The 14,070-nt window shown below is 39.8% G+C and overlaps 1 pseudogene; it reads left to right on the forward strand.

Moving 5' to 3' along the window:
- Window positions 1–212: 212 nt before the first annotated feature.
- Window positions 213–812, forward strand: LOC114222329 (transgelin-2 pseudogene; annotated as a pseudogene).
- The last annotated feature ends 13,258 nt before the right edge of the window (window positions 813–14,070 follow it).

Raw genomic sequence — 14,070 nt, forward strand, 5'->3', positions numbered from 1 at the left:
AATAGGCAAGAAAGAAAACATATATATATATACACACAAAAATGTAGTTGAACACAATGAAAGGAAGCCAAAAATGAAATATATATATATAAACTGTGAGTGTAAAAATGAAAATTTAAAAAGACTTAAAAAATAATTGATAAGACAAGAAAATAATTGGACTCCACAGGCAGCCCCTGCCAGGATTGTGCTGCCCTCACTGCCAATCTACCCCACAGCCACCACTGCCCTTTGGAATGGCCAACAGGGGACCTGCCTACGGCCTGAGCTGGGAGGTACAGCCAAAGATTGAGAAACAGTAGGATGCAGACCTGGAGCAGATCCCGATCCAGTGAATCACCACCCAGTGCCACAAGCATGCAGGCCGGCCCCAGCCAGGGCTGCAGAACTTCCAGAATTGGCTTAGGGATGGCATGGTGCTGTGTGAACTCATCAATGGGCTATACCAGGAGAACTAGCCCCAGTGAAGAAGATCTAGGCCTCCATTATGGACTTCAAGCAGCTGGAGCAGACTCTCAGTTCCTGCACTGGTGGAGCACTATGGCATCACCACTAACATCTTCCAAACTGGACCTCTGGGAAGGAAAGAACATGCCATGTTTGCAGCGGATGCTGATGAACCTGGGTGGACTGGCGGTAGCCCGGGAGGATGGGCTTTTCTCTGGGGATCCCAACTGGTTTCCTAAGAAGTCCAAGGAGAACACTTGGAACGTCTCAGACAACCCAATGTCATTGGGTTGCAGAGGGGCACCAACCGCTGGGCATCCCAGGCTAGCATGACCGGCTACGGAATGCCCCACCACATCATCTGATCCTACCCCAGCCCTGTTCCTGCCCTCCCATGAATGGTTAATATATATATGTTTTAGCAGTGACATTCCCTGAGAGCCCCTGGGGCTTTCAGACTCCCCTTGGCCTGGGTGGGGGCCTGGCCTGCCTCCTCTGGGGATGCCCAATGGCAGGCTCGCCCCCTGTGCTTACTAATACATTCCATTCTTTAAACCCCTCCCCCCAAAAAGACAAGAAAATAATTGAAAGGGATAACAAAATATAAAATTGAAGGACTAAAGAATAATAACTATACCAGAAAAATATACACTAAACAATCAGAAGAGCACAGAAACCAAACAGAAAAGGGAAAAAATGGAAATAAAATCAGACAAGAAGTTGATCAGAACAGAACAATAAACTAGATCCTGGGTGTATGTTGGTCTGTTTGTTAGAAGAAACTAGATCCCAAAATAGGTCAGAAAGAAAAACATATATACACAAAAATGAAGTTGAATACAATAAAAGGAAATCAAAAATAAAAGTACATATATAAACCATAAGTGAAAAAATGAAAATTAAAAAAGACTTAAAAATAATTGATAAAATAAGAAAATAGCTGAAAAGGATAATAAAATATAAAACTGAAGGATTAAAGAAAAATAAAAAAAACACGAGGTGCGCCTGGGTGGCTCAGTTGTTAAGCATCTCAACTCAGGTCATGATCTCAGGGTCCTGGAATGGAGCCCCACATCTGGCTCCTGGCTCAGCGGGGAGCCTGCTTCTCCCTCTGCCTCTCCCCCTGCTCGTGCTCTCTCTCTCTCTCTGTATCTCTGTGTCTCAAATGAATAAATAAAATCTTTTTAAAAAAATGAATGCTATATGCTTTTATCCTCAAAAGTTGGAGTTTTACAGTTTTGTACCATCGGTAAACTTGGTATTTGCCAGAAGTTCCCTAGGGTCTTCGAGGGGAGGGTCCTGTTCGCTGATTCTCAGGTGTCTGCTGGGGAGGGATTGTACCGTCCTTGCCAGGGGGCTGGGCTCAATGTGGGGCGGGGGCTGAAAATGGCGTCGCTCTAATCTCTATGCCAGGAGCTAAAAGTTTGCATCCCCCACTCGTCAGTGAACCCTCACAGAAAAGCGGTCAATCACTCTTGTCTCTCTAGTTTCAGACCAAACTGTGTTCACCCAATCTGTGACCGAGCATTTTTATCTCAGGCACGAGACCCCCCCTTATGAGTCTCTAAATTTATGGACTCTTGTGGAGTACACTGGGCTGCTCCTCCTGGGGTAGGGAAGGGGGTCTTACTGCAGTTCTGCCTTTTGCTGGGCCCCAGCTCAGAGAGTTTCCCCTGACCATGCAGGAGTTCCCAGTTTATGGCAACACCGAGCAGAAAGAAGCACCTGGTCTCACTGTTTGCAACCAGCTTCCTGCACTAACGCCTGGGAACTCTGCCTCACTCAGGCACCCCCATTCTTTTTGTGACCCCAGGGATCCTGAGACCATGCTGACCCACCTGGGATTCCGCCTCCTGAACGCCTCCGGTGCGCCTTTCAGGTAAACTTATAAAAGTTCCGATTTTGTACTCTGCTGTTTATAACACTTTCTAGTAGCCGGCGTATGGAGGCTCTCTACCCCTGAGGTTTATCTTCCAATGTATCACCGCAGATTCACATCTCTGCATCTCCTACCTTGTAAGAAAGTGGTCACTTTTCTATTTGTAAAATTATTTTGTCAGATCACCGGTTGATTTTGCAGGTTTTCAGAATGATTTGATAATTATCTAGCTGATTTCCAGGGACCAGACAAAACAGGATCCCCTACTCCTCCACCCCTCTTGGAGGGTCTCAAATTCTCCTATATTTCACCAGTGGGAGCTTGTTCAAAGTTGGTTATTAGGTCATTTTTGAAAACAATTTTTAAAATCAAACTTAGTGAGATATTATTTGTATGCAAGATCATGCTCACATTTTACTTATTCAGTTTGATGAACTTGGGCAATTGAAAAAAATCCATGTAACAACTACCCCAGGCAAGATATAGTGCATTCCTTTTTTACTTTACACTCATATACATTTTTTCTTTTACTTATTTATTTATTCTTAAACTTACAATGTTATATTAGTTTTGGGTGTACAATATAGTGATTCGACAATTCTATACATTACTTAGTGCTCATCACAAGAAATGTACTCAATCCCCTTTATCTATTTCACCCATCTCCCAACCTACCTCTGGAAACCATCAGTTTTTCCCCATATTTAAGAGTCTGACTTTTTTTTTTTTTTTTGGTCTCTTTTTTTCTTTATTCATTTGTTTTGTTTCTTAAGTTCCATATATGAGTGAAATCAAATGGTATATATCTTTCTCTGACTGACTTATTTCACTTAGCACTGTACTCTTTGGATCCATCCATTTTGTTGCAAATAGCAAGATTTCATTACTTTTTATAGCTGAGTAATATTCCGTATGTGTGTGTGTGTGTATGTGTATGTGTATGTATATATATACACTTCTGCTTTATTCATTCATGTTTGTTTTTTTGTTTTTTTTTTAATTTATTTATTGAGAGAGAGAGAATGGTAGAGAGAGAGCATGAGAGGGAAGAAGGTCAGAGGGAGAGGCAGACTCCCTGCTGAGCAGGGAGCCTGATGCGGGACTCGATCCTGGGACTCCAGGATCATGACCTGAGCCGAAGGCAGTCGCTTAACCAACTGAGCCACCCAGGCACCCTATTCATTCATCTTTGGATGGACACGTGGGTTGGTTCCATATTTTGGCTATTGTAAATAATGCTACAATAAGCATAGGGATGTATATATCTGGTCAAATTAGTGTTTTTGTATTCTTTGGGTAAATACCCAGTAGTAGAACTTCTGGATTATATGGTAATTCTATTTTTAAATTTTTGAGGAAGCTCCTTACTGTTTTCCACAGTGACTCTACCAGTTTGCATTCCCACCAGCAGTGCACAAGTGTTCCTTTTTCTCCATATCTTTGCAACACATGTTGTTTCTTGTGTTTTGATGTTAGCCATTCTGCCAGGTATGAGGTGGTATCTCATTGTGGTTTGCGTTTGCATTTCTCTGATGATGAATGATGTTGAACATCTTTTCATGTGTCTGTTGACCGTATGTGTGTCTTCTTTGTAGAAATATCTGTTCATGTCTTCTGCCCATTTTAATTGGATTATTTTATTATTATTTATGTATTTTGGATACTAACCCCTTATGGGATATATCATTTGCAAATATCTTCTCCCATTCAGTAGGTTGTCTTTTTGTTCTGTTGATATTTTCCTTTGCTGTGCAGAAGCTTTTAATTTTGATGTAGTCCCAATAGTTTATTTTTGCTTTTATTTCCTTTGCCTCAGAAAACATATCTAGAAAAATGTTGCTATGGCCCATGTCAGAGAAATTACTATCTATGCTCTTTTTTGGGGTTTTTATGGTTTCAGATCTCACATTTAGGTCCTTGATCCATTTTGAGTTATTTCTGTGTATAGTGTATGAAAATGGTCCAGTTTCATTCTTTTGCATGTAGCTGTCCAGTTTTCCCAACACCATTTGTTGAAGACACCATCTTTTTCCCATTGCATATTCCTGCCTCTTTTGTAATAGGTTAATTGACTATTTAGTTATGGGTCTATTTCTGGGCTCTCTCTTGTGTTCTATTGATTTATGTGTCTACTTTTGTGCCAGTTCCACAGTTTTTGATTACTATAGCTTTGTAGTATATCCTAAAATCTGGGATGGTGATACCTTCATTCAGTTTTGTTCTTTTTCAAGATTGCTCTTGCTGTTTGGGGTCTTTTGTGGTTCCATACACATTTTGGGATTATTTGTTCTAGTTCTATAAAAAATGCTGTTGGTATTTTGATAGGACTTGCATTAAATCAAGATATAGCACATTTCTATAATCCTAGAAAACTTCCTTCTGCTCCTTTGGAATTAGTCAGCTCCTCCCTGAACCTCAAACAAATATTAACCTCATTTTTAACACTACAGATTCATTTTTTTTAGTACTAGAAATTCATATAAATGGAATTTTACAATATGTACTTCTTTGTGTCTATCTTTTTTAACTTAGGATAAAGTTTTAAGACTCATCCATATTGTATGTAGGTAAATCTTTTTTTTTTTTAATTGCTAAGAAGTATTGCCTTGGATGAATATATCAAGATCGCCTGCATAGTCAATTGGTGTTCCATAAACAGGCACTCCCTACCAGAAGGTGTTTTCCAAAAAGTCTATAATTTTCTACTTCATATAGCACTGTCTTGCTCTAGGAACCCCATAATCTGAAGTATGAGCCTCCCATTGGGTCTAGTCATAAACTTCACACCATGTGTTTTTCACCAATGATGCTTTGAATTCTACAGGGTCTGCAAGGAGGCATCACAGGATGAAACTTTTCTTAAATAAGATTTATTTTGGGATAATTCAAATACAGTTGTAAGAAATGATACAGAGAGATTCTGTGTACATTTTACACAGTTTTCCTCAATGGTAACTTCTTTTTTTTTAAGATTTTATTTATTTATGACAGAGAGAGAGAGAGAGCGCAGGGGGAGGAGCAGAGGGAGAGAGACAAGCAAACTCTGCACAGAGTGCTGAGCCCTATATGGGGCTCAATCTCAGGATCCTGAGATCATGACCTGAGCCAAAACCAAAAGCCGGACACTTAATTACCTGAGCCACCCAGGCGCCCCTCAATGGTAACTTCTTGCAAAATTATAGTAAATATAACAACCAGGGTATTAACATTCATTTTGTCAAGATACAAACATTTTATAATCACAAAGGTGTCTCATGTTGCCATCCTACAGTCACATCCACTTCCCTCCTACCCCCATCTGGTCCTTAAGTCCTGGCAACCACTAATCTCTTCTTCATTTCTAAAATTTTGTCCTTTTAATAGTGACATGTAAGTGGAAATATATAGTATTAAACCATATGTTATTGGCTTTTTTCACTCTCTTTAATTCCCTGGAAATTCATTCAGATTTTTATGTGTATCACTGGTTTGTTCTTTTTGTTTTTTTTAATTGCTGAATACTATTCCATGGTATGGATATACCACAGTTTGTTTAAGTGTGTTGAAGGATATCTGGATTGTTTCCAAATTTTGCATATTATGAATAAAGATGCTATGAGCATTCATATAGATTTTTTTTCATGAGCATAAGCTTTCATTTCTTTGTGGCAAATGTTCAAGCTCAATTGATGAATCATATGGCAGTTGTATGTTTAGTTTTTTGAGAGACTGCCAAAATATTCCCAGAATGGTTTTATCATTTTATATTCCAGTTTCTCCACATCCTTGTCAGTATATGATGCTGTCACTATTTTTTATTTTAGCTACTCTGATAGGTGTACAGCGATATTTTGACCCGGTTCTCTAATGTCATCTTCTATTTATTAGCCTTAGCCTACAGAGGAGAACTATGCTAAACTTTAAAATATTGCTGGTTACCTTCTCATTAACATATTTCTTGTGATTTGGGTAAATATTATGGGTTTTCTGGCCCCATATGTTATATTCACTCTAGCAAACCCACTTATATTAGCTTTTAAATAACCTTTTCCCATATCTGATAATAGCAAATGAGACATTTCCACCTCACTTAGTATAAGTCATTACATTTTCCATGCTTCTAGGAGTTATCCTAATAAGATGTTTATATCTCTTTAGGCTCTTGGTAGAGAGAGAGTTATAGTCTATATTTTGGGAGAGCATACATTGATAGTTTCCTCATATCCAACTTTATGTTCTGGTGCTCTTGATAAGACTCCCCCAGGATCTAGTCCCACTGGCTCCTCCTGGCACATGATGGCTAGGTCCAGTGGCTCTTTTGAAGTACAGTTCCTTTTCCTCCCCAGGCCCAGAATGTTCTCAGTCAGGACAGATTTCAAGGGATGTTTTTGTGGGGAAGAGGCCTCTGCATTTTTTTTTAAGCAAGGGAGACTTGTTATCCTTTTTTAGAGAGATGTGGGCCATTTCTATAGGCTCAGCAAGTCTATAAGACTTTGAGAATTTTCAGGGCATCAACTAGATATACCCATTCCATAGGTCAGGGTCCCATTTTTCTCTTTACTATGGTTCTGACCTAGGCATAGCACTTCTGCCTTATTTGGGAGTTTAACATTTTTAGTTTGGTGAATCTGAGGATTGCTTTCTGAGCTGCATCCTCTGTTTTCTCTGCCCTCTGGCTTCAAGAGACAATAGCCTCCAGATACTTGGTCTTTCACCCTTAGCTTTTACTTGCTGATTAATCTCCTTAGTTATATATCATCTTTTTCAGAATGATCAAGTTTAAGAAAAACCAATTGTACTGTTCTTATAGTTGTGATTTCCCCCATATTTCTTAAATAGTTTATCTGCTGCACCAGCTAATGCACTCCCGTCCTTCATCATGGTACCCCAGTACCACACTAGTAACAATTTTAACATTTGCATTGCCATAATGTGCCAGTGGCTATCTATATTCCATTCATAGTTTGCCATGTGGTGGGAGTGATCCAGCTTCAAATTCCTTCCAAATTTGGCTCTCTTGAACAACTCCTGGCACTAAACTCACAGAGTAGATTCCCAGGGAAGCAGAATCTGTGATGAAGATTAGTGTGCAGGTGGTTTATTATAAGTTTAGAGAGGAAAGGAAAGAAGTAGGGCTTTGCAGAGGAAGAAGACTAACTGGATCCAGTTTCAATAGAAAACTTAGCTGAACTTCAGGTTGTGTAAAAATGGATTGACCCTTCAGAAATGCTCTGAATTGGAGCAAGGAAGACAGACCTTTCTATGTTCAACTTCACCTGGAAAAGAAATATCACCTTAGGCAAGGTGGCTGTCTTTAGTCATCTGATGGGACTGATACCTGAGAGCTCTCTGCCAGACCCTCTCTTAGCATTTCATTTAAGAAGGTATACAGAATATCGTCCCATACTAGTATATATTATAGATATTTCCACTTTAAAGTTGCTTAGTACCCCAATGTATGCATACACTAGAGTTTATTCAATGCATTCCTTTTTTGTAAGAGATTTTATTTATTTATTTGAGAGAGGGGGAGCACAAGCCAGGGGTGATGGGGGGCAGAAGGGGAAGGAGAAGCAGAGTCCCACTGAACAGGGAGCCTCCTGAGTGGGGAGCTCAATCCCAGGACCCTGAGATCATGACCAGAGCCTAGGCAGATTCTTAACTGACTGAGCCACCCAGATGCCCCAATACATATAAATATATATATATATATTTATATGTATTGAAATATATATATATATATTTCAGTCTTCAGGTATTAAATAGTACTACTCTAAGTAGCCTTATGTTTACATCTTTTTGTATTTTTGTCAGTGTAACTTTGAGATAGACTCATAGAAGTGAGATTGCTACTTCAAAAGGTAAATATATATACAATATTGCTGGATATATCCAATATCCCCTTCATCGGCATTTTACCATTTTGCAGCACCAACAGCAAGTAATGACAGTGCCTATTTATTCACAATCTCATCAATAGACTGTATTGTTAAACTTTTGATTTTCCAATCTGATATGTGAGAAATGACATCTCAATGTAGTTTTAATTTGCATTTCTCTTATTATGAATGATACTGAGCATCTTTTCATATGGATAAGAGTCATTTGCATTTTTAACTGTCTCTTCATACTTCTAACTCATTTTTCTGTGGGGTTGATGTTTTTTTATGTATCTATTTTTGTCATTTAGAAGTATTGTATACAATGAGATAGCAACCCTTTTTAACATAAATTACAAATTCATTTTTGCACTTTTCCATCTGTCCTTTTATTTTGCCCATATATTTTGTGATATAAAGTTTTATTTTATTTTTTATGTAATCAAATGTATCCATCTTTTTCCATACTGCTTCTGAACTGTGGTTGGAAAACCTTTCCTCACTTTCAGCTTATAGAGTAATTTACACTTGATTTTTGAGGAGTCCTGCTCCAGGGCGAAAACTTATGTGTGATCATTTAGGCCCAGATTAAGGCAAGTATAGTCTTTACCTGGAAAGCTGCCGTCCTCACACCAGACTTGGTGCACAGACTGGAGGGAGGTACAGTTAAGGACTCAGCACCCCCACACTTCCAATGCTCTTGGAATGGATATATAAATATCTGCATTTATAGCCCCAATGGCTCCATTTAGGGAGGAGACTGGTGGAGAAGGGCCTGTCCAAGCCTTTCTCAAGTACCTCTTTCACGGATACCACCTTATCCAGGCATCTTGAAGATGTTTTCCTCCACTTTCACTCAGTTTTCAGTATTGTTCCACTTCTAGCCCTTCTTCAAGTCTCTGCTTGGCCCCAGGTCCATACAAAAGCTTTAGATATCCTCCCATCTGCTTACATCTGACTCTTACCCTGCAGTTTCTAGGGGAAAAGTAAACCACTGGGAAGCCAGTACTTTTTTCCTGTTTTACCTCTTGCTTACAATGTCTCAATTAGTGAATAAAGGCTTGATTGTTTCTTTCATTTTGACTTGTCCTAATTTACCACCTCGACATGGCAGCCAGCTCTCTCCAGCTCAGCTATTGACAACTTTAAATACTTACATTAATTCAATTTTTTACACTCATATCTCTGATACATTTGTAATTTTTAGTGTGAGGAATGGATCCAATTATTATTGTTTCCTTTTTTTAATTTAATTTAATTTAATTAATTATGTTACGTTAATCACCATACAGTACATCATTAGTTTCTGATGTGGTGATCCACGATTCATTGTTTTCGTATAACACCCTGTGCTCCATGCAGTACATACCCTCCTTAATACCATTCACCAGACTAACCCATCCCCCCACCCCCTCCCCTCTAGGACCCTCAGTCTGTTTCTCAGAGTCCATAGTCTCTCATGGTTCATCTCTCCCTCCGATTTCCCCCCCTTCATTTTTCCCTTCCTTCTCCTAGTGTCCTCCATGCTCTTCCTTATGTTCCACAAATAAGTGAAACCATATGATAATTGACTTTCTCTGCTTGACTTATTTCACTTAGCATAATCTCCTCCAGTCCCATCCATGTTGATGTAAAAGTTGGGTATTCATCCTTTCTGATGGCTGAGTAATATTCCATTGTATATATGGACCACATCTTCTTTATCCATTCATCTGTCGAAGGGCATCTTGGCTCTTTCCACAGTTTGGCTATTACAGATGTTGCTGCTATGACATTGGGGTGCATATGGCCCTTCTTTCCACTACATCTGTGTCTTTGGGGTAAATGGCCAGTAGTGCAATTGCCAGGTCATAGGGTAGCTCTATTTTTAACTTTTTGAGGAACCTCCACACTGTTTTCCAAAGTGGCTGTACCAACTTGCATTCCCACCAACAGTGTAAGAATGTTGCCTTTTCTCCACAACCTCTCCAACATTTGTTGTTTCTTGCCTTGTCAATTTTTGCCATTCTAACTGGTGTAAGTTGGTATCTCAATGTGGTTTTGATTTGAATTTCCCTGATGGCTAACGATGATGAACATTTTTTCCTGTGTCTGTTAGCCATTTGTATGTCTTCTTTTGAGAAGTGTCTGTTCATGTCTTCTGCCCATTTTTTGATTTGATTATTTGCCTTTTGGGTGTTGGGTTTGAGAAGTTCTTTATAGATCTTGGATATCAGCCCTTTGTCTGTAGTGAGTGTCATTTGCAAATATATTTTTCCATTCTGTGGGTTGTCTCTTTGTTTTGTTGACTGTTTCCTTTGCTGTGCAGAAGCTTTTTATCTTGGTGAAGTCCCAAAAGTTCATTTTTACTTTTGTTTCAGTTGCCTTTGGCGATGTATCTTGAAAGAATTTGCTGTGGCCGATGTCAAAGAGGTTACTGCCTATGTTCTACTCTAAGATGTTGATGGATTCCTGTCTCACATTGAGGTCTTTCATCCATTTTGAATTTATCTTTGTGTATGGGGTTAGAGAATGGTCACGTTTCATTCCTCTGTATATAGCTGTCCAATTTTCCCAGCACCATTTATTGAGGAGACTGTCTTTTGTTCTATTGCATATTTTTTTCCTGCTTTGTCGAAGATTATTTGACCATAGAATTAAGGGTCCATATCTGGGATCTGTATTCTGTTCCATTAGTCTATGTGTCTGTTTTTGTGCCAGTACCATGCTGTCTTGGTGATCACTCCTTTGTAATATAGCTGGAAATCAGGCAACGTGTTTCTACTTCCTTGGTGTTAGTTGTGATCTCTCCCTTTTCATTCATAATTTTATTAATTTGGGTCCTTTCTCTTTTCTTTTGGATAAGTCTGGCCAGTGGTTTATCGATCTTATTAATTCTTTCAAAGAACCAGCTTCTAGTTTTGTTGATCTGATCTACTGTGTTTCTGGTTTCTAATTCATTGATCTCTGCTCTAATTTTAATTATTTCTCTTCTAATGCATGGCTTCAGCATCATTTGTTGCTTTTTCTCTAGTTTTTTAAGGTGTAAAGTTAGGTGGTGAATTTGGGATTTTTCTATTTTTTTGAGTGAGGCTTAGATGGCTATGTATTTCCCTCTTAGGACCGTATTTGCTTTGTCCCATAGGTTTTGGACTGACGTGTTTTCATTCTCATTGGTTTCCATGAATTGTTTAAGTTCTTCTTTGATTTCCTGGTTGACCTAAACATTCTTGAGCAGAGTGGTCTTTAGCTTCCAAGTGTTTGAATTTCTTTCAAAATATTTTTTCTTGTAATTGAGTTCCAGTTTTAAAGCATTATGGCCTGAGAATATGCAGGGAATAATTTCAATCTTTTGGTATCGGTTGAGACCTGATTTGTGACCCAGTATGTGATCTGTTCTGGAGAAAGTTCCATGTCTGCTTGAGAAGAATGAGTATTCTGTTGTTTTAGGGTGGAATGTTCTGTATATATCTATGAGGTCCATCTGGTCCAGTGTATCATTCAAAGCTCTTGTTTCTTTGTTGATTTTCTGCTTAGATGATCTGTCTGTTGCTGAGAGTGGAGTATTGAGGTGTCCTACACTTAACATATTGTTATCAATATGACTCTTTATTTGGTTAACAGATGGCTTATGTAGATGGCTGCTCCCATGTTGGGGGTGTAGATATGTACAATTGTTAGATCTTCTTGTTGGATAGACCCTTTAAGAATGATATAATGTCTTTCTGTGTCTCAAACTACAGTCTTTAGCTTAAAATCTAATTTGTCTAATATAAGAATTGCTACCCCAGCTTTCTTTTGAAGTCCATTGGCATGGAAGATGGATCCATCCCTTCACTTTCAGTCTGGTTTTATCTTTAGGTTCAAAATGAGTCTCTTATAGAAAACATATGGATGGGTCCTGTCTTTTTATCCAATCTGCAACCCTGTGCGGTTTTATGGGAGCATTTAGGCCGTTCATGTTGAGAGTGATTATTGAAAGATATGAATGTATTGTCATCATGTTGCCTGTGAAGTCCTTGTTTCTATAGAATGTCTCTGTAAATTTCTGTTCTATATCACTCTTGGGGTCTTTCTCCTTTTATAGAACCCCTCTTAATATTTCTCGCAGGGCTGGCTTAGTGGTCATGTATTCTTTCAGTTTCTGCCAGTCTTGGAAGCTCTGCATCTCTCCATCCATTATAAATGACAGCCTTGCCAGATAAAGTATTCTTGGCTGCATGTTCTTCTCATTTAATACCCTGAATAATATGTCTTGCCAGCCCTTTCTGGCTTGCCAGGTCTTTGTGGATAGGTCTGACGTTATTCTGATGTTCCTCCCTCTGTATGTACAGAATCTGTTCCCCCAACTACCCTTAAGATGGTTTCCTTGGTTCTAAGATTTGTGAGTTTTACTATTACATGCCGGGGTGTTGGCCTATTTTCCTTGATCTTGGGAGGGGTCCTCTCTGCCTCTAGGACAGGGATGTTTGTTTCAGTCCCCAGATTAGGGAAGTTCTCAGCTATGATTTGCTCAAATATATCTTCTAGTCCTGTCTCTCTCTCCACCCCTTCAGGGATCCCAATAATTCTGTCATTGGAATGTTTCATGGTGTCACTTCTTTTTCTGATTCTGTTTTCATGGATTTTGAGTTGTTTCTCCCCAGCCTCCTCTTTTTCCTTCTTTTCTATCAATTGGTCTTCTAGATCACTAATTCATTCTTTTGCCTTGCTTACCCTAGCTGTTAGATTATTTAGATTAGATTGGATCTCATTGATAGCATTTTTAAGTTCCGCCAGTTCAGCTTTCATTTCTGCTCTTAGAGACTCTGTGTTGCCATTAATCGATTTCTCCATTCTAGCTATCATCTTCGTAACTGTTACCCTGAAGTCCATTTCTGACATCTTGGTTATATCTGTATCCATTTGTAAATCTCTGACAGAAGTCACAGTCTCTGAGTCTTTCCTATTTTGGGTGTTCCTCCTCCTAGTCATTCTGTTGTGGGACAGTTCAGGGAATGTACAGAGTCCAAATTATTGACCACAACCCAAGCAAATGCACCTGTTTTTAGGGACCTTAGGGTTGTCAGCCTCTTGTTCTCCTAGACTATCTTCTGGGGGAGGGTCGTGCAGTGCTGTTACTCAGGCAACCCTCTTTGGGCAGAGTTCCCTGCCCCCTGTGACGGGGGGATGGGTTCAGTGAAAACTGTTTTTTGGGGGGCTTTTGTTCTCTGGCAGCTTTCCCTGGTGGCTTTCTATGTCTCTTTCGAGAGTCAGAGCAGAACACATTGTTTCCAACCCTCTGCCTCAGAGCAGAGATCGCAGTCTGCTCTTCAGTGAGCTCTCCAGGCCACCCTATCTCCGTTTCTGTCTGTGCTGCTATAAACTGCAGCATCCTGGGTTGTGCACCCCTCAACAGGACTCCCCGTCCTTGCCTCCAGGTTGGGGCATGGGGGCACATTTCTGCTTCTAAAACTGCCAGCTGCCCCCAGTTTGCATGCATGGCCCCACCACTCCAGGTTTCAGTCTGGGGAGATGCCTAAAGTGCTTCCCCCACCACTACTGGTCTATGAGTCTATGCCCTATCCCTAAAGTGGGAGGCTTTCCCTCACTGGTGGTGCAGGATCCCCAAGGCTCCCTCCCCCTTCCATTTATCTTCCAATATCTGCCTGCAGAATCATGGCTCCCCACTTCATACCTCGAAACCAACCGCCTGCAATATTCTGTTTGTAGAGACCCAGATATATCTTCTTACATGTCAGGCTGATTTCATGGGTGTTCAGTGTGGTCTGGTAGATATCCAGCTCAATTCCAGGGACTGGTTGGAATAGGTCCCCTACTCCTCCGTCGTCTTTTCCTCCTCTTATTACCTTTTTCTATGAAGCCATTTTGTCATTCCATCATCACTTATTTCAAAGAACATCTTTT

This window comes from Eumetopias jubatus, unplaced genomic scaffold (genome assembly GCF_037043125.1).
Source record: "Eumetopias jubatus isolate StellerSeaLion01/CBP00866 unplaced genomic scaffold, mEumJub1_p1.0 scaffold_14, whole genome shotgun sequence".
In the NCBI taxonomy this organism is placed as follows: domain Eukaryota; kingdom Metazoa; phylum Chordata; class Mammalia; order Carnivora; family Otariidae; genus Eumetopias; species Eumetopias jubatus.